Genomic DNA, 19,245 nt, shown 5'->3' on the forward strand with positions numbered 1-19,245 from the left:
CTTCTCTCTCTCTCTCTCTCTCTCTCTCTCTCTCTCTCTCTCTCTCTCTCTCTCTCTCTCACACACACACACACACACACACACACACACACACTCACACACACACACATCAGAGAGGAAGGTGGGAAGGGCAAGACCTGCCAGAGCCATGTTTGCCATTCTTGGGCCTGTCAGCCATTTAATAACTGTTTTGAACCATTTGACAATTCACTTCTTTTGACCATTCAGAAACTATCCTCTGTCCTGGCAACTTCTGAACAAGGAACTCCAAACTTCCTGGTTTTGATTCTTAATATGTATTGCTTAACAGGGATGGAAGAGGCCTCAAAGCAGCTAAGAAAAACTAGGGACACCCACAGCAAAAGCCTATCAGACAGCAGTAAACAACAGTATATCTTTGGCCCCAATCACCTGGTTTGGCAGTCAGAGATACCATGTTTCTAACAGTTTATTTTCTTATAGAAAGATGAATAAGGGATTTACCAGTGGCTACACCTTGGCCATCTGAGCACATCAATGAATCTTTGCAAAATGGCTCCTCTCAAAGCAGAAGGCACCTGACCTTCCACCTCATGTGAACTCTGGAGAAGGAGGCTGTGACATGGGTTCTCTGCTCAGTGTACTGTATCTAACTCTAATGCCAACACTGGAGAAGCACAGCATATGGGCAGGGCCTTGGGTATGCCCTGTCTTGCCCACCATTAGGAGGTTTACTGACTGAAAAAATAACCAGCAAATTGAATCTCTCTCACATGTCAACATGCTCTTCTCCACAGAGGAAGCCTGGCCTGCTTGCTTTAACTAAGAGAGGAGTGCTCAGGAGTCATTTTACACAAATACTAGAAAAAAGGCAGTGAAATAAGAATGCACACTTTGGTATGATTTGTTCCAGAGGACACGATTTTGCTTTTCTAAAAACAGGTTGCATGAAGCAAAAGACTTTTACAGGGAGAAAATGATTGGAAACAGAAAAATTATTGTGTTAAGAAATCACTTGGGATGAAATCTGAAATACAGGGAGTCCACCTCAGGGATGGGAATTTCCTGGAAATCCTTTCGACTGAATGTAACATTCATTGTCTGTTACTGAGCTGCTGCTGAGAATCCAACCTAGTGCTTAACAAGGATGAAGGGGGCCTCGCAGCAGTTAAGACAAACTAGGGGTGCACACAGCAAAAGCCAATCAGCCAGCAGTAGCCTTGTGTCCCCTGGGCAAAAATTCTATGTAGCTTAGCAACCAGCAGTCTTACCTCTCATTGCTCATGCAAATGCATCCTGCAGATGCCTCTGAGGGGATCATTAAGAGTGCAGGGCTGCAGTGCTGTGGCTGTAGAGCATGCCACCCAGCTGAGAGAAGCCTGAAATATGGAGAATCTCAGAAGACCTGCAGCTAGGAAGTACTGTAAAGCATTACATCATCAGGTTGTCAAGGCAACTGGCCAAGGCTGCTTCTCTGAACTCTGATGGACCATGCTGACTGGTTCTCTAGAGGAGGAGGGGACTGAGCCAAACCAAGGAAAGTAGAGGGGAATGATTTGAGGCCTGAGGCACGACCACTGGCAGGCCCTTATTCAGAAAGGTGCTTGTTTCTGCCTCAATACTGGTGTAGAACTGGACAACAGAATGACACAGAGCCCCTCCATCCACCTATCCAACTGCTTTCCAACTGCTAGCATCCCTGAGATAATTTTTCTTTCCAGTCCATCATCTCAGTATCTGAAGGAGGCTGTGAATCACAATCTTTCAATCCTGGGAGCTCCTGCCCCAGGCTTCCTTGTCAATCCTAGAATGAAATCTGTGTCAGCTTTTGTAAGGATATATAGCAAAGTATCACAAACTGGGTAGCTTTACACACTGGAAGCTTATTCTTTTGCAGCTGTTAAGGCTTAAAATCTAAAATAAAAGTATCTTTCAGGGCATGGACCCTCTGGAGCCCTCAGGAGAAGACTTTGCTATCGCAGGTTTTCCTTGAATTACCTTAGTATCCAACTTTCCAAGCAGTTTCTCCATTCTGTGTATGACCCTGTATAAAAAACACCAGTCCTCTTTGATGGGGACCCAGTCGATGGCTTTTGTGTTCAAGTCATCATATTTGCAAAGGTCGGTATTCATATGTTCTAGGGCCTAGTGTTCTAGCACTTCTTTAGTGGAGGAGGCAGCAACTTAACTCATGATAGACCTACTCTTCATTCTCTCAAAAATAAAGTACACACAGAACTTGTTAAGCCTCTGAGAGTGTTCCCTCAAGTCTGCTTAGGTGACATGCCTGAGTTTCTACCCTGTCTTTACGTTGCTTATCTTTTGAAAACAGGGGACAGACAGCCCAGAATTCCCATTTAGGTGGGCTAGCCCAAACTGTCTGGATTTAAGATGACTTCTAAACTGACCTCTAGACAACCTCTAGCTTCATTATAATTTCACCTGCATGCTAAGTGAAACCCCTATCCCTCCTGATCTACCCCGTTACCACCACCATAAGACCTAGCAGTTAACATGACAGTGACCACACAGAACCATATACAGTGAGGAAAGATGTCTCTGATCACCCTGAAATTCCCTGTCATTCCCAGAAAAGACCTGAGTATTTCTCAGCCTTGTTAGCCCACCCCGTTTTCTTTAGTCAGCATTTATAAACTCTTGGCCCCCTAGTCTGGAGAAGTTGGTTTTATTGAGAAGACCTAATTCTCCCACCTCTCTTATTTTCAGTGAAATATAAAAGTCTGCTTAGTTGGTGCTCAGTCTTTGTATTGGCTCCATGATGCTGAGGGGGAAAAAGGATCCTGTTCAGGAGAAGAAGACAATTAAGAGCAGAGAAGGCAGAACTGGGTTCTCTTACCAGTGCTGTAGGATACACAGCACAAAGACAAACTGAAGCCAAGAGGGGAAAATTGAGTCATTCAGAAAACGTGCACCCCTATGTCCTTGGAAAGCAAGTTTAAGTCCCATGAGGCTCTCCATAGACTCCACCATTGCTTCTTCTTTCCTGTTCTTCCTGCAAAATATGCCACATTGATAGGTTGTTTTGAGGTAACTAACTCAGTTGAAATGAGCAAATGTCACCCTGCTCTTTTCTGCCAGAAAGGGTGGAAGTTGTCATCTCCAGGACCACAGCTGCACTGTTATAGCCACAAAACATGGTTCCACATTGTCTTTTACTAGCTTCTTCCTGTATTTGCCTTCTCACTTCTTACCAACTCAGAAATCCAAATGTGTGTCTACTTATGAAAGAGAACAGTATCAGCTCAGGACACCCCAAGTCCAAGTTCTCAGCACAAAGGAAACTTATTTGCCCTAGAAAGACAATGGCCAATGGAAGAAGAGACAAGGACGGTAAATAGAGGATGAGGGAGGAGAGGCAAAGGAAGAAGAAAAAGAGGGAAGGATTCCTGGGCAGGGGGAAAGAAGGATTGTCTCTGTATAGAAAGGAGACAGACATGGCTCATAGGCAAATGGCGGGATTTCCCCCAAATACCTTTTATAAAGGTAAAAGGGGGAACCCTGTGTTTAATTTTAATTAGACATGTGGTTGCTGGACTTCAATACTTTGATAGATGGACCTTGGTACTAAGTCTCAGGAGGAGGAAGTATCCAAATCTAATGGGTTTTAGCAAGGCAGAGGGAATGGGGAGAAGGGCAAGGCTGAAGTCCAACTTTTATAAAAATGTGTATGCAGAGTGTTACACCTAAGATATTTGGTAAATTCATTATCACTCATCTCGTTGGTACCATGTTCATGCACTCATGGATATGGTAGCTACATGTAAATTTTTGTGTGAATACTTTCCTCTTATTACTTTATCTTTTGTCAACCTAATTTATAGGGTTTTTATATGGCCGAAGTTAGCATTTGCTTCTTATGGGTTCTTTTTCCTTCTAACCTTCTCCATCCTTTTTCCATCCTTTCAACACCTAACATTAGACAGGAGAGAAAAATGGAAAGAAAGAATGGGGGGAAGTTTGAGCTTCACTGTCAGGATATTCAATCTCTTCTCCTCTTTTCTCTTTTGTGCATGCCTACTTAACAAACTTCAACCAACAGCAACCAACAAAAGACCAACAATCAACCAACAACCCAACAATCCCACCTCTCAGGACTCTAGCATTTATCTACTCTCTGAAAAGTTCCCAGAATTCTAAAAGTCACACAATGATGGAAAGTTTCTGACAAAGTCATGGCCCCTCCCTCAAGCGCAAGGTAAATCAGTCACCAGCTGTAGATAGCCTGAAGGAGCTCCATATCCCATACCTGGGATTAAAATGAAAACATATTCTTATAATATTTCTGTGGGTTTTTTTTTAAAGAAACCAAAATCCCAAAATGTTACTACTTAGGGCCCTTTCCAGAGAAACTGAAATGGGTACAAGCGAAGGGCCTTTTTCCTTTCCTATATAAAGATACCAAAAGTCACCCTGGCTTTCAGCTGAGCATTCCTTTCCAAAAAGCTCTCAGCCATGCAAAAGTTTCTCACTTACTGAATCCCTTGGCCAGAACAGCCCAGGAAATAATGCTCCTGGTGGAATGGGCCTGCATTTGCTCTTTCTCAATAGATGTCATTTCTGTAAAGCTCCTGTATTGTTTCTACTGTCAGGAGCCCGCCAGAATTCTTTGGAAAATTATTCTTGTGCACAGAAGCAATTGGGTGGGGAATTCAGCTCTCAGGAGCATGAATAGACCTGGAGGCTATGGCACTTGACTCATGGGCTTTCTCCAAGGAGCATAGGTGGAGGCGCCAACTTCTGCCAGAAGTTAATACTCTGTGTGTTATTTGAAATATCACCCTTGATAACTGGATTAAGGCTACTTACTCTGCAATAGAGATTTTCTCTCTGGAAATAAGGATTTGGTGAACTCTAGCTGAGAAAGGGTTTCTGAGTCAATGAAGCAGAGCTGTAAGAACATGTGGCCCACAGCTAAAGAAAAGCACTTGAGAAAGTGGACAGTTTTATGTCCATGCCCAACCCCAAGTTCTTCCCAGTCTAAAGTCAACACCCCTTTCTATCTTGTATCCAACTGGATCTGAAGGGACTATGGTAGCAGAATAAACTCCATTTTGTTTTTAAGACTACGTTCTAAGTTAATTTGCCCTTAGAGAGATATGGCCAATAAAGGGGCAAAACCCAACAGAACAGATTCCATCTTGTCCTCCAAACTCTATTTTAGGCTACTGTCCTTGGAGAAAGCCCCTGTCTAGAAAGCTACTGTCTGCTGTCCTCGAAGTGATATGACCACTATCCTTGGGCTCTGAAAAAGAGACTGACATTCCTCATGTAATGCCAAGGCTTAGAAACCCCTACTTGCAGTTTTTTCTTTAAAGACCCCTTTTACCTAGAGCTGTGGGTCACTCTCCTTTTCTGTTACATCAGGAAGGTTTGTAGCCCAAGCTCGAGCTTAAATAAAGCCTCTTGTGTACTTGCATCAGATTTGGGGTCCCTGGTGGTCTCTTGGGGGGTCTCTTGAAATGGGTATAGAAGATTCTGACTGCATTGACTCTATTGCTGGATGTTAGACATAAAATCTAATTTAATAAGATCATATAGCAAAGGGACAGATATGTCCTTTGGTTCAATTCAGGTCCATTCTCCTGTACTTTCCTTCTTATATGGCTCATAGTCAATATTGCTATGTTCTAAGATGGCAGGCCCCATTTCTACCATCATAAGGTGGCTATAATAATAGAGTTAACCTACAGAAATTCTGGATAAATAACTGCTATTTTAAGGTCCTGTACCTGGTCTCATTTTATAAAAGAGGCATTTAGGAGCCTCAAAGACTAATAATATTCTCTGATCATTCAACCAATTTTAAGAACGGCAAATTGAATTCTGAAGTATCATGTTGTAAGACACTATTTCTAGGGAGACATGAATTCCAGATAGGAAACCGACAATAGATCCAAAGGATACATACAACCAAAGTCAAACTTGATGAATTAATACATTTTGTTGGGGGTTATTTGTAGGAATATAGAGGAAATGTTACTTATAGGAAGAGAAGTGATTCAAAGACAGCTGCATCACCAAGGTCCACCCCAACATAAGTGACAGATTAGAGAAATTTGAAACCTGGAGCACACTGCCCAGCATGCAGGCAACACAAGGGATAGGAGAGTGCCCTTTCTAGGTTGCTCAGTTGGCATGAGCCTATTCCAGGCAATTTGGTTGGCCTTTGTTTCTTGTCACAGTTTGGCTGACCTCTGCTTCTTCCAGGTGGCTAGGCTTATCTGAGATAAGTCTCTACTGCTTATGTATTATTATTATTAAGTAAAGGGCCTAGAGAATTTTGTCAGTTTCAGGGATTTTCTGAGGTTATTGTGTTGTTTACTTCCTGTCCTAAATAGCTCACTTGATGTATGAAGTGTTTTATCTCCCTGAAAACACTTTGTCTTAAAATATCCTGTTGTTTTGTTTCCTTTTATAATCTTTATCTCAAGACAACTCCCCATCGCCACATCAAGATGAAAGGCTTTAATGTCAGTAGAAACTTCTATACAGCACAACAGAGTATGAAGTCTACCTCCCTAGGACACAAGGTCATAAGGTCCCTTGTGACCAGGAAGCACAAGGCACTTCCACGCCCATACTGCTTTCACAATTCTCTAACCACTTTGAGCTGAGACTGCTGACTCTCACTTTCCTCCTGGGAGTCCAGTGCCTCATGGGCTCTCCTTCAGTCCAGTACCTTTGGGAAACTTTTTCCTAAAGTGATGATGGCCTTACACTGATAAAGTTTTAACAACTAGTGATGGCTTCATTCCTTGAATGTCACTTTCCAATAAGACATGGAGTGGAATTGGTACTTCATTTTCGATGGGCTCGATATTTCACAGATCTGATTTAATCCAACCAATTTTGGAACAAAAGGGTTTTTCTAGGCTAGATAGTCCATAAAGTACTTAATGGGTAAGCATAAAGACAACTTTGATTCTCATAACACACCTTGAAAGTCCAGGCATGGTGGTGAGAGTTTATAATCCCAGTGATGGAAAAGCAACTCTGGGGCATTGAGAGACTCTGTCTCAAACACATACACATACACACACACACATACATACATACATACACACACACACACACACATACACACACAAGGTAGACAGTGCCCCTGTGGCAAAGCAATACCTGAGATTGTCCTCTGGCCACCATATACACATAGACAGATGTGGAAATACAAGCACACACATGTATACACAGAGACATGCACAAATGTGCATACAGACACATACACATGCAGGTATAGAAGAAATGTTTTTAAAACTTGCATTTGTATTAAATATGTAGTTTTTTTTAAATGTTGTTTTATGTTAGTTTTTTTATTTACTGAAACAAAATTCCTGTGATAGTCAGTTTAAAAAGAGAAGATGGTCTTTGGTTCCTAGTTTCAACAATGGGTTAACTCAGTTGCTTTAGAGGATATGAGTAGACAGAACATTCTGGAGACAGTAGTAATGCATGGCAGAGGAGACACGCTTACCTCAGAGTACTTGGGAATTATACAATAGGAAGGGGTTAGGGTCATAATTACCTTTCAATGCTTTGCCAACAACCATCTTGCTTTCTGCCATGTGACATCACCTCTTAAAGATTCCCCCACCTCCCAACATCTCCATTATCTTAGCACCAAAGTTTCAACACAGGAGCCTTTGGGGACATTTAGTCTAATGATCTTAATTTGCTTCCTTTGCAATTCTAGAATCTGACAATTCTTAATTTTGTAAAATAGAATCTGTGTTCCCATGAGCTGAACAGAAGAGGTTGGTTTTATACACAGAAAAGGGCTAACACAAGCAGAAACGAGGTAAAAGAAACCCTGAAGGGTCATTGCAAAGTTATTTTCTTTGTAAAGAAGGGACATAGAAACAGAACAATAGGAAAATGATTGCTTATTTAACAACAGTTTATTTGAGGTTACCTCTATTGTATAAGGATTAAAGTAGAGAGAATTTCATTATCTTGACAATTGAAACTGGCCTGTTTGCAAAATTCAACTGTTATCTCTCTAATCCTGTTCTCTCAGAAGGTCAGATACACAGTTTAGTTCATCTTGGTGACATGGAACCTTAGCCTCAGTGACTCCATTTTGATTTTTGGCCTAGTCTGTTGGGATTTAGTACAGTGTTTGGTAAGAAACAATGTTTACTGTAATTTTTACTTAGCAAGGGCATATTGGAAAATGTAGATAGGCTGTATACAAACACCACTAACAAGCCATTAGCTGTTAAGGCCCACAGACGTTGATACCCCGAGGGCTTGGGATCATCACAAAGAACCAGGAACACATCTTCTATATCTACTATAGGGCTGAAAGTGAGTTCATTTTCAGTGTGAGGTGTGCTGAGAATGTTTTAGTTGCAGATAAACAGAAGTTGCTGCTCCCTTCTCTCCCTTAACTGGTGACTGTAACCGGCTTTTCTCCAAACAGAGTTTAAAACTTACAGGCCATTCTATGACCTGTGTGTTTATTAGGTTCAGCACAGGGGGAGGGATTGGCTAGGCTAGGTAGGAGGTCTGTAAAAGAGCAATCTCAGGGTTTAAACATCTAAGAGCAGGAAGCTGCAGTCTTTGCACCCACTGATGAATCCTCATACAGACTCATTATTGGACCCCCAAGAAGCACCATGCTGTCCTTCTAGAGCCTGGCCTATATGATTAATGGTTTTGCCAATGTCCCATGGGCTGATGCTTTAGAGCATGGCTGTGTCATGTCAACAATACACATTCATTCAAGACGACTCATATTCAAGGCTTCCTTCACTGCTTGCAAGGTAGACCGCTATGTGACTGAGGCCTTGATCACAAAAGGGAGCAGTCACAAGCCCCAAGTTTATTCATTAAATAAAGTTTTGCCTCCTAAATCAATGGGAAACTTGAGAAGGAGGCTATGCTGTTGTGAATTTCAAAAGGCTAAGCCAATGGGGAAAAGAGACCAGAAATTTTTCATGGTTAAATCAGTAAGTCGATCATTTTTACCTTTCTCTATGCTGGCCTTCCTTCTGTAGAATGATGCCCTAACATGGCTTCATTTTCACTAGTCTCCTGAATTTGTTTATAATCTTATTACAATATGTAATTGTGTACTACAAGCCCTCCTGGGCATGGCTCTGGTCTTCTAGGATTTGGTGTTAGAAAATGTTGGACTTCTGGAAATGAAAACCAGCCCCACTCAGAGTTACATCCAGCTTTGGAAAAATAATCACATTCTACCATTGCAGTGTGGCTTAGAATGGAAAGGTATCTAAGGCATCTTATTGCAGCTGGTTTAATATTTCCCTTTGTAGGTAGTTATAAGCTGCTCGTAGATTTCCCATCACTTACAAGGCAACCTCTGCTTTATCTTTCAGCACCATAGTCAGTTATAAGCAAACCCTGACAGGCAGTCAGAGGGTTTCTTGGCTGCTTGTGGAAGGCCACCATTTGAAGATCTGCACCCCACCCCACTTCCTTAACTCTTTGTTGCCTCGGCACCACCAAGGTAAAGTTCCTCTAACTGGCTTTATAAAATTGGGTCAGATTTTGTTCAGAAGACATCTGTCAAAGGTTCTTGGAAAGGAAAAACTGCAGGAAGTATGGATCAGCACTAGGGCCTGGGAGAGAGTGATCAATCGGATGAAGGTCCGGGTATGAGACAGGTCTTACTGCTTGTAAACAAAGCACTTCACAGCAGGGAAAGGGGTAAGGAAGGACAAATAACACCAGGAATATTTGATAAACCCACCGGTACACATTATTTTGTAGGAAACCTTCCTGAGATGTTGGTCAGAGCAATATAAGAGATTCCCAAAACAATATAGGCTACTATCATTGCCCATGATTTCCTCCCAGAGGCTGAAGTTAAAACTGTCTTACTGAAGACACCACATATTTCAGATATGGGGTTCGGATGAATTAAGCAGGACCTGACTTGAAAGTCTCTTCCCAAACAGTACACAAGCTGCTAAGGGAGAAACATTTGATGATGGTCCTACACAGCTGTTAAGCCTACAAACTACAACAATGACCAGCCCAGCAACATATCCCCCAAGAGAGCAATAGTGGCACTTTATATCTTAGGGCTAAGCCAATTAGACCTAACCAAATAAGAATTGGTTACCTGTCCTGAGCTATCGTTCTTGCTGGCAAGAACACACTCGGACAACCGGATTCTTCTGCAGCAAAAAGCTTTATTGCTTCTTCAGGAGGGAAGACCCAGACCCCGGAAAATGGCATTGCTTATATAGCCTCAGCCATGGCGTTTCAGCACCTGATGTGGCGTGTCAGCTCCTGATTCGTTGCTTGCCCATCACCCCATTACTACGCCTGAGATGGGCAGTGACTAGGCGTGAGTTCACTCTCTCACCTGCGTACAAGGCTTGTTTACTAGTTAGGCACAGCGGAGGCCAGCACCATCTTATAATGGTGATTGCTCGCGGCACAGCTCTCCACAGTTACCTGAACAGGGCATTCATACCTATACTGTAAACTGGGCCTACTACATGAAGCTAGTAAAGTCGTGGATCCTAGAAGAGAACCTGCTACACTAATTTTCCTATGCCAGTATAATTTCTTACTGCATTTTAATTACTTATTCTTCTATCTACAGGTAACTGTAGCTCTCACCCCTTATCCAAAAAAGCTTACTTTTACAGCAGATGGAGACCATTATAAAGATCCACAACTGGCCATGAGGTGCCTAATCCTAATTGATACATCTAAAATTAAAACTCAAGGAGCATCTTGGAAAAGGAAGCAGAAAGATCATAAAAGCCACAGGACCAAGACATCTGCTGTGAGGTTCTGTTTTCTATATTACAACGGAAATCTCAACAATATGTCTGCCTAAACAAGGCTTATACAATGATAACACGCCAACACAGATGAAGGACATCTCACATTCCACAGGTGAAAAACTACTGGCAACAGCTGCTAAGATAGGAATGATCAGTCTTTTCTCTGGATGAAACATACATACATACATACATACATGAGTGTGTGTATGTGTGTGTGTGCATATGACAATACTTGGAAAAAATATGAATTTGAAAAGGAGTAGGTAATAGAAGTTGGGCCATGGAAATTATGTAAATACAGTCCTCATGTACAAAATTCTAAAAATAAAAATTAAAAAAAATTAAGACTGGGAGGGGTGTGTGGTGTTTTGAATATCCCTGGCCTAGGGAGTGGCATTATTGGAAGGTGTGACCTTGTTGGAGTGGTGTGGCCTTGTTGGAGGAAGTGTGTCACTGTGAGGGTGGGCAATGAGACCCTCCTCCTAACCATGTAGGAGTCAGTCCTCTCCTAGCTGTCTTCAGAGCAGTAGAACTCTCAGATCCTTCAGGGCCAAGCCTACATAGACACTGCCATGCTTGCCGCCATAAGGATAATGGACTGAACCTCTGAACCTTCTGTATATAAGCCCCAATTAAATGTCCTTTATAAGACTTGCTGTGGTCATGATGTCTCTTTATGAAATCTTAACTACAACAAGGTGACACGTGCTTGGAATCTCAGCATTTGGGAGGTTCTGGTGGGAGGATAAGGAATTCAAAATCACCCTCGGCTACTTGTGAGTTCCAGGCCAGCCTTGGCTTCGGGACTTTATCTTTAAAACATAAAACCAAAGCCACATTGATTTTTATCCTGTGGATCCAATTGTTGCCAAACTTAATCTCTCCCATCCCAACTAAAGGTTTAATAACGTGCAGAATCTGAGGCTCCACCCTTAGAGTTTTAAATCTAGTAAATCTGCAATGGGGTCTGAGAATGTATGTGTCTGACATTCCCTGGTAAGTTGAGGCTGCTCTTCTTGGGGACCCTACTTTAAAAGGACTGGGGGCAAACAGTGGGGAGACCTTGTGGAGAACTATTTGGAAATTTTTGCGTTGAAATTAAGACACTGATTTTAATTCCCCAGGCTTACTAAATTCTTCCCCTTAAGCTTTTGTCTCTTCATTGCAAGGCTGTGCCCCAGCTCAGAATGCAGGCTTATATTACACTTTGTTAAAAGCAACTTTTTGAGAAAGCTAGAACCCTAGTCTCAATCTCTCTCTCTCTCTCTCTCTCTCTCTTTCTCTCTCTCTGTTGTTTTGTGCTTCCTTCTCTCAATATGCTTCAAGTAATGGGAAAAGATAAATATTATTATATTTATATATATATAAATTATATTTATATATTATATTTATTATATTTGTATATATAATATATAAATATTTATAATATATAATAATTATATATATTATATACATATATAATACATACATACATATATATATATATATATATATATATATTCACCTCCCAAACCTTCTAAACTCAGTCAAGATGACATTGGCATGACTTTGTAGTTTGTATGGATACAGACTCTTCTATAAGAGAACAACCTTCTCCGGTTGACCTAAGAAGATCTAAATGATTTAGCAGTGTGCTTATGATTATCTCAGAGTTTTACTCAGTCAGTGACATGTTGGATGGTGTTTGCTGTCTTCAAACTCTGAATAAGATGCCTTTGAGTGGCATATGTGTCATCATTTCCTTAATATATGATTCAAAGTTACATAACCTTAGAAAAGTACGTAGGGACTACCTGAACTAGAATGGTTCTGTGTCAGACTGCAGGGTGAAAAAGGTAGCCATCCTCTATGAGTCTTCTAGTGAGACACTGCAGATGGTCAGGGAAAGCACATGAAAAGCCACCATCTTTCCCTCCGTGAGTTGCGGCACTCTGTTTAGGCAGTTCTTATAAAGTGGCTGTCATCAGAAAGGGTGCCTCCACACGACTGAAAAACAATCCTTACTGCTTCACAAGCTGTAAATAGATTTGCTCTCTGATTTCTTGACAGCTTTATTGTGCTTTTAGTAGTGACTCTGATGAATTCAGCTCCATGAGAAAGCAGAAAATACAGAGAGATCAAGGAAGTAAAATACACTTTCTGGCTCCAGGAAAAGTAGCCATAATTTCACCTGGATGATGATTTGTCGTGCCACATACCCTGCTGTCCCCACAGCTTCCCTGGACATTCTGTGGTCTCCTCAGCATTCTTCAGGCATTTGGCTCAGCTGTGCTCATGTCTTGATGTTTGTCTTTGACAAAAGGGCATTTGTGCAATAATCTATTTAAGTGAAAAACAATGACTCTCAATCTTTTTTGCCTTTGATGGATTGGAAATAAAAGATCAGGGCACCCTGCCCTCAGGGGAATCACAGCAGAGGGAACGTACAGTAATAATAAGAAAGAAGATGTCATGAATTTGAGAGGGAGTGGAACAGAGGAGTGAGGTTGGGGGAGAGGAGGGAGAGACAATATAAATAGAGTGCTCATAACCATAATTCTCAAAACTTAAACATACAATGAAGAAAACATTTAATTTAGGACACCTGTGTAGTTGTGATTGTGTTCTTTCTGTGTATGTCTCTGTCTCTCTATCTCTCTGTCTCTCAGTCTCTTTGTCCTTGCTGTCTCTCTCTGTCTGTCTGTCTCTCTCTTTCTCGATCTCTCTGTCTCTCTCTCTCTCTCTCTGTATGCGTGTGTGTGTGTGTGTGTATGCGTGTGTGTGTGTGTGTGTGTGTGTGTGTGTGCATAATTTTGAGGGGTGGAGCAGTATGATAAAATCTAGAGCCTCAGGCATGACAGGACTATATACTACAACTGGGCTTCACCCAATCAACAATGTCTTTTCTTAATAATTCCAGGAAAGTCATGAAAATTATTCTCAAGTTGTTTGACTTGTGTTCTATTTAGAGCATGTAATTCTCTTTAGTATACAAAAGTATTAAACACAAAGTAATAAATAACGGAATCTCTTTAAATCTTTCCACTTATTTTTTCTCTCAAAAGTAAAAACTTGTGGTAAAATGGGAATTTATTTTATTATGTGACTTACTTATCTGTTAATTTAAAAAATTATAATCAAGATATCAGGGCAGCCCTCAATTTCTGGATAATAATTCTAGTTGCTGTCTAATAGTAACTGTCTTAGTTACTGTCCAATTGCTGTATGGAAACATCATGACCAAGACAACCTGTAAAAGAAATCATTTAATTTGGGGACTTGCTTACTGTTTCAGAGGGTGAGTCCATGACCATCATGGTAGGATGCATGGCAGCAGACAGGCATGGCCCGGGACAGTAGCTGAGAGCCCACACTCTAATCTGAAGGTTTCAGGCAGCAAAATTTGACCTGGTTTAGGATTTTGAAACTGCAAATCTCGCTCTCAGTAATGTCTGGGTCCCTTCAGGTATGAAACAGGGAAGAGAAAGTCATGAGGAGATAAGAATGAAAATCTGAGGCAGATTGACCTTGTCACTCTCGATCAGCTTTCCAGTAGTCTAATGCCAGGCAGTTCACTGTCAGCATATTGAAATCATGCTATAATTTGGGTAAAGGTTTCCAAGCAACAATCAGCCCAGTCAGTCCAATTCCAGGAATACAGTAAAGCTCAGGGTGTGGCTGCATAGAAACTCTTTTACAAAGTGCAAGAGGGAAGGTTTTATAGCTAAATTGCCTAGAATCTAGGGTGGTCTCTGACCAATAGCATAGAGGTCAGCAGGCCTTTAAGTACATGTGACATCTTACATTCACATGATGAATTACATGATGAGGTCTACCTCCACAGATAGTAAAAATGTCACCAGGTCATTAATATAATATGCTCCCAACTTTCTGGATGGAAGGCAGGTATATGATTTTAACTCCTCTACTCAGGAGATAACCCTTTATGATTTACAATCCTGCTTCTCTTATTGCTTCTTTGTGAGTACAAGGACATCTGTACACAGTGACACACAACCTTCACACCTCCTAATCCCTCTGAAACAGTTCCATTGACTGGGGACCAAGTATTTAAGTTATATGAGCCTATATTTAGAGTTTATGTAATTATCCAAAATGAATTTGGTTCTCATTCTCATCCACCATGTTTGCTGAATATTCTCTCTTTTTTTTTGTCTTTTCTTAATTTATTTTTTTTAATATTTTTTAATTACATCTTTTCCTCAATTAGATTTCCAATGCTATCCCAAAAGTCCCCCATACCCTCCCCCCCCACTTCCCTACCCACCCATTCCCATTCTTTTGTCCCTGGCATTCCCCTATATTGGGGCATATAAAGTTTGCAAGTCCAATGGGCCTCTCTTTCCAGTGATGGCCAACTAGGCCATCTTTTGATACATATGCAGCTAGAGGAGCTGTGACGAAAGGATGGACCATCTAAAGACTGCCGTATCCAGGGATCCACCCCATAATCAGCTTCCAAACACTGACACCATTGCATACACTAGCAAGATTTTGCTGAAAGGACCCAGATATAGCTGTCTCTTGCGAAACTATGCCGGGGCCTGGCAAACACAGAAGTGGATGCTCACAGTCAGCTAGTGAATGGATCACAGGGCCCCCAATGGAGGAGCTGGAGAAAGTACCCAAGGAGCTGAAGGGATCCGCAACCCTATGGGTGGGACAACATTATGAATATTCTCTTTTTATTGCATGGGACATCTAGAGAGACAAAACCAATAGTATGTACAGACAGCAAGATTTATTAAAGAAACCCAATGGCTCCCACAAATGCAAGGACTGTCAAATCTCAAATCTGCAGATCCACCCACATGGTAGAAATTGAGACAGGGATTCAGTGCTACAGTCCTGAGAAAAACACCACCATAGGAAACCCCAGTCTCCACTCAAGATCTTCAGCTCACTAGATGAGAATAACCTACATTATGGAAGGTAATTTATTTTAGCGTCCGTCAATCATCAAAGATATGTTAGTCATATCTGAAAAACACCTTCACAGTATCTTATTATAGCCAAGTTAATATGTGAAAGTAGCCACCAAATCATGAAAGTAGGGAGTACATTAGGAATAAAGTTAAGATGAGAAGCACTTTAATTATTCCTTTCCTATAAGGAACCGTATGTATCTTTAATATATTCCTCATGAGAGTATACCATTATCCCCAAATAAACTGTATGTGTATTTGTAAATGGAAGTTATCCAAATAAAACATGGTTAATCATAACATTAGTAGCTTGTATTTTCCACTTATACATTGTATTTACTTATTTTTAAATTAAAATTTAATACGTTTGTGTACCTCATGTACACACTGCTGTCAGAGGGCATCCAATCCTCTGGAACTGGAGTTTCAGGTGGCTATGATTTGTAGTGTGAGTGTTGGAACCTAAACCCATGTCCTCTTGAAGAGCAGCCAATGCTCTTAACCACTAAGACGTCTCCCCAACCAACATTTATATATTGTAAAGGAAATAGATTTTGTTCACAATACTTTCTAATCTAAAGACAACATATAAGTAAAATGATGCTTTATTTATCTTATACAAAACTAAACTAAACATATTGAATTAGATAAACTATATTTTTAAAAATATACACTAAGCACACCTCCAAGAAGATACACATGGGTCTTAGGAAGCCCCCCAAGAGAAGGTTACTGTGCCAGGCAAGGTTCACATTCCTACACCATTTTATCCTGAAGATAGTGATTAGAACTAACAGAAAACAACATGAGAATGGTGTGGGGTTCCAGAAAATGGAGTTTCAAACTCTCAGAGAATCTAGAAATTAAGGGGGGATTTCTGGAAAGGAGGCAGCTGCAGGATTGGAAGGACCATTCAAATTCTTCATCTAAACTACTACCAACCCCTTGGATGAACCCAGAACTGTGTGTACCCAAATTAGACTATAAATTCCAGCAGAAATTTCAGCTGGAAAGGAAAAGAAAGTGAGCAGATGTTACAGCAGAGGCCCAGCATAGAAGAGAAAGAATTTGAATGTGAGTCCTGTCCATAACCTCACTGGATAGATCCAGATTGTTGAAGACCACAATCGTGCATAACTAATATGACTATACTGTAACTTCTCTTTGTGTCCCAGGAGACCTTGTTGCTAATGATGGTCTGGCGCCACATCACTTGTGGGAGATATGGTCTGGATCACATCGGTGGTGAAGGACTGATGCATTATCATCTGCTGGACCCCGATGAATCTGTGGTGGTAATCAATCCATATTCAGAGAGGTAAATCACTTTTATTAGGATGTAATATGTTGAAAGAGGTAGAGATTAGCCGTCAGGTGACTACAATGGGAGAAAAAATAAAATAAATATTAAAATGCATCACTATTAAATCATTATTGAATCTGCATTAAAATGCAGATTCACTGGCCACTTCAACTTGGTCTCTAGGTGGAACCTAATAGAATTCATTTTCGTGGGCTTGAAAACAGGACCAGAGAGTATTAATAAAGACAACAAGGTAAGTAACAGAATAGAACAGAGATTTGTAAGACTACCATTAACTTTATAGCACTTTTTTAGGAAGAATTATGTCAATTGTCACTAAATATGGTAATCATGGGCCATCTGAAATGGTGTCAAGACCCTTGGAAAATCATACTTTCAGAGAATACAAATGGGGATATCAATACTCAATGCTGTGTGTCACACAGATTTACACCAACATACTTTGTGGTTTCCCTACCACTGCTAACTCACCTTCTCATTACCAACTTTTAACTTTACACTAATGTTTATAAAATCCCACACTTCTGATTTGTTTTTCTAAGTTCTGATCCCAGGAGAAATTCATTTCTGGGCTATCCCATAAGTAAGAGATAAGCTGTATGATATTCTCTTTCAGTGTGGTTCCAACAGCTACATCAAAGAATCTGTAAATCATGTTTGAGTATTCTCCCAATGAGGCTATATTTGTAGTGTAAGGGAGTCATAGGCAATGTAATAATAGCACCTGAAGTGGGTTGTGCTATAAAAGTGGGCTGCAGTATGTACAAAGCACGCTGGTCCCATCAGCACATAGGCAAACATAATTTAGTATCTGATGATCAAATGTCCTAAGGAGTCATTTACACCTTGCTTATGATAGATGTTCAGTTTTCAAGGCTACCCTGGGCAAGAGTAGCAAGGCAAGAGTGCTTTGGTAACAAGTGAATATGTTATTTTCTGCAGAAGGTAAACTGGCCTCTAAACCCAAAAGGGTCTATAGACAGCTATCAAAATGATCTTTCCACAAAATCCCCAGAGTGAGGCATTTGAATGTTTACCCAATACGGACTTCCTTGCCACAATGAAGTCCAAGCAGTAGACAGAGCTGCTTAAAATACAGCCTGGTTTAGCTGCCCCTAAAATGTGATAAATTATTGCCTTCAAGAGTCTCCAAAAATCCCTTTCTTAATTGCTATGAATTGTGCAAAATATAGAAGCTTGTTTTCCACCTTAGATGTAATATCCTGACATGCCCTCAATTACAGGAGTACCAGAAATTACTCTGGAATGACAGACACATCAATTTTCATTGTAGTTTATATTTTACCATGGACAGACCTGTGTCTCACTAGGTGCTTGGGCTATCTGCTATTGTGTAACAAATCACTCATAAGTTGACTTAAAAGAACAACAATTGCCGGGCAGTGGTGGTGCATGCCTTTATTCCCAGTACTTGGGAGGCAGAGGCAGGTGGATTTCTGAGTTCGAGGCCAGCCTGGTCTACAGAGTGAGTTCCAGGACAGCAAGGGCTATACAGAGAAACCCTGTCTCAAAAAACAAACAAACAAACAAAGAACAACAATTATTTTTCCTGCCTCTCATGCTGACTGAGTTGGGTGGGAAGATGTGGACAGCTAAGAAGACCCCATTCAGAATCTCTCATGCAACTTCAGTCAAAGTGTGCCTGATGCTGGCAAAGATGGATTGTGGCAACAGCTGCAGAGAGGCCAGCCACACTTCCTTACAGTCATGGGACTTGGTCTGGTTCCTCTATTCCTTCCAGTCCTCTGACTTTCTGTTCTTATAGTTTGTAAGGACTCTGAACACCAGTGTTCTGTTGAATAAAATGGAAGCCATTTCATCTCTAATGATATCAGCCTAGATGTACACATTACACCAAGTCTGGTGTGTTATTATGGTTGAAGGAATAGCAAAGACTTTACCTCATTTCAGATGAGGAAACACCCACACACATATCTAAGAGGCAGAAATAGCATAATCAATTTTTAAAAAAAAAGATTTATTAATTTTTACACTGTAGATGTCTTCACACACACACACATACCAGAAGAGGGCATCGGATCCCACTACAGTTACCATGTGGTTGCTGGGAATTTAACTCAGAAGCTCTGGAAGAGCAGCCAGTGCTCTTAACCGCTGAGCCATCTCTCCAGCCCTAATAATCAACTTTTAAGAAAGGTATGTAGAGCTCACATATGACTGAGGCTGTTTGGTAAAACACAATTTGACAACC

The sequence above is a fragment of the Mus caroli genome, unplaced genomic scaffold, assembly GCF_978045245.1.
Source record: "Mus caroli unplaced genomic scaffold, Mus_caroli_1 scaffold_3, whole genome shotgun sequence".
NCBI lineage: Eukaryota > Metazoa > Chordata > Mammalia > Rodentia > Muridae > Mus > Mus caroli.